The sequence below is a fragment of the Fundulus heteroclitus genome, chromosome 7, assembly GCF_011125445.2.
Source record: "Fundulus heteroclitus isolate FHET01 chromosome 7, MU-UCD_Fhet_4.1, whole genome shotgun sequence".
NCBI lineage: Eukaryota > Metazoa > Chordata > Actinopteri > Cyprinodontiformes > Fundulidae > Fundulus > Fundulus heteroclitus.
This window is the reverse complement of record NC_046367.1, coordinates 31,836,001-31,839,308: the sequence shown is the minus strand read 5'-3', so window position 1 is coordinate 31,839,308 and position 3,308 is coordinate 31,836,001.

Here is a 3,308-nt window from a genome sequence, read left to right as displayed (position 1 = left end):
ACTCGCTTTTTGGATCATGACTCATTTTGTTTCTGAAAATCCACATGGTTTTTCATACTGCACCGTTTTACATACTGCAAAAATAGAACTAAAAATACGAAATTATTTCTTGAAATTAGAGTATTTTTCTTTGGTTTGAGCGGGTAAATAAGATTATTTGCCAATGGAATAAGATTTTTACACTTAAAATAGGAACAATTAATCTCCGTCATCTTATTTCAATTGCTGTATATCTAATTATCTTATTTTAGGGGTAAAAATACTCATTCCATTGGTGGATAATCTTATTTACCTGCTCAAATCAAGGAGAAATACATTAATTTTAAGAAAATTGTACTTATTTTTAGTTCTCTTTTTGCAGTGCAAGGAGCACAAAAATCTTACTGAGAGACCACTAATTACTTATAAAAATGAAAAAATCTGCACCAAAACACCTTAATTTACCCAGGGCACATGGATTAGTGTGTAACATTTACATGAATAAATTCCAAATCACAACCGGCAGCTTTTGTTTACACGTTATAAGCACACACAATGGCAGACATGCTTAGTTCTTAGATGATATTCCACTTTTCTGCTCACGATGCAGATGTGGTAAAGGTAGACGGTGAGCTGCAGAGGGATATTACATCACCTCTTCCTTCTTCCTGTCACATTCGGTCTCAACTGCAGCAGCCGCATGATGATCTGTAAGCACAATGACACCTGATGATCTGATATCTGGAGAGTAAATGTTTGCTTCCTGTACTTCTGAGCTGTACTTCTGCTTGTTGCTGCAGCTTCCTGCTAGGATCACTGCAGCACAGCGGCGTTGCAGCTGAGGCGCTGTCTCTTTCTGACACCTCGGTTCTGCACACCTTTAAACCACATCGTGTTTTGGCCTCTATGTGTCAGATAACGTCTCTGTTGCTTTTCTGCCTGAAAAGGGGTAGGAAACTAATATTCTTGACACTTTTAACCAGAAACACCTGACACACTGTCAGGACCCTGTCGCCTTTAAGTGTGGGAAACACAGGACTGTAGGGTGTCTATTTTATATTTGTTATTCTCCTTAGAGCCTATTCCTGATTACAAACCTTTTTTTTTTTTCTCATTTTGTCACAATTTAACCACAACGTTCAGTGCAGTTTGAGGATTTCATGTGACAGGGCGACACAAAGAGTGGCATAATTGTTAAGTAGAGGGAAAAATATATATATAATCTGACAAGTGCGGCATGTATTTGTATTCAGGTTAACACTTTTGCTACAATTGCAGCTGCAAGACTTTTTGTGTGTCTCTCGCCATGCTTTGCACATGTAGAAACTGACACAGAGTGGATGAATAGAGCCTCTCCAAAGACTGGTGATTAGATCTACGCCTGGATTTTGACATGTTCAAACACGTCAATATGCTTGTAAGTGGGGCTGCACAATTAATTGCATTTGCAATATAATCACAACTTAAAAAACACAATTTACAAATCGCAGAGGTCTGCAATTTTTGGCCATGTAACTATTAGTGAATCAGACACGTCCTTTAGGTGTCATTAATATGTTTAAAGTGGGTCTGCCTCCACATGGAAGGGAAGACAGTTGCAACAGTGAGATAATCTAATTTTATTACTTGTTTTAGATTTTATATAATCATACTGTTTTACCAGAAACTTTCAGGAATCTCACCACAGCATTAAGTACAGGTCAATCAGTTTAATACATAGATTGCTTGTTGGTTGCACTTTGGACTTTATGTTCAACAAGGATTGATGTCCAAATCAATTAAAAGCTGTTCTCTTGAATGATATTCTGATTAATAAAAACATGAAAAGTCCTTGTTTTAAATAGTGCTTGTTTACAAACATATTTATCTAGAGGCCATTTTAGTTGCCTGTGGTTCATGCAGAGTCTAAGTCAAAGTCTAAATCAAATTGCAATTTTGGTTAAAATTTATTGTAGGCAGAACGCAATCATTTCCATTCTGAGTTGTGACGCAGTGGCTCTTTTAGCACCTAATCTGCACAGCAATGAAACAGATTGATTTGTTGTTTGTATATGTTTAAAAAGACATGATAAATTAAACAGAGAAAAAATATTGCATTAAATCGCAATATTAAGATAAAAAAAAATTGCAATTAGATCACAATTTTCCAAAATCATTCAGCCCTACTTGTAAGCTATAACATTGCAGCTCTGGTTGTTTATTTAGAGTCGGGCTGTTCTAACATATAATAATGTTTACATTAAAATATACTGATGCTACTACTACATGTTTACGATCATTATCCTGCTTCACCCCATCTTCAAGTCCTTTGAAGCCTGCAGCATGTTTTCTTCCTAGGTTACTCTGTATTTAGCTCATCCCTCCCATCAACTCTGACCAGCCTCTCAGACCTTGGTGAAGAAACTCATGCCCACAGCATGATACTGCCAACAACATGTTTTACTGTAAGGGTGGTCCCTTTGGGGTAATTTTTAGTATTCATGTTTAATGCAGTTGTGAAAAGCTAAAACACAATAGTGTACACACAGTTTTCATTATAAACAGAGAACTAACTGCTATATTTATCAAACTAGACAGTTCTCCTAGCCCAGGGGTCTGCAACCTTTACAGTCTAAAGAGCCATTTTGCCTACAGTCCACTTGAATTAAACTCGTTTAGAGCCACATATGTTGCCTGGCCTTTTGAAAAAAGACAAATTATAATTTTTGATAAAGATCTACTGTAGGAAATATGTTGTCATTGTTAAAGAGACACCCTTTATGTCTATTTTGAGGGGTTTTTTTAAAAAAAGAGGATGGATTGGATGTTGATATTTGTGGATAGTGATGTAAGACAAAAAAGTCATAGTTTCCGACATAATGAAAAAATATTGATTTAAAATTAAATATTCCTGGCACTTTTAGCATCATTCTGTTGTGAAAATTAAAAGCAAAAAAAACCCAAAACTGCTAAAACCTGCATTCATTATTATTACATTTAAATACCATAATAAAGATATAATTTGTAGCCAAAGTTATTAAGAGCCACTGCGGAAGGTCCAAAGAGCCACTTGCAGCACCAGAGTCACAAGTTGCAGACCCCTGACCTAGAGATGGCCTAAAGAGAATGCACAGATCCAAGATTTCGCAGCATCCTGAGTGGAGTTCATTCAACCTCTAATTTCCTTGCTTAATTTCCGCTCTAAACAAGCCGTCACATTTAAGAATGAACATATATTTAGTGATCAGAGTCACGACTGATGCAAAAAGTTGAATACCTTGGCTCATTAAGCATGTGAGGTGAAGGCATTTCAGGGAACCCTCATCATCCTCCTTCCAGAAAATGTAAAC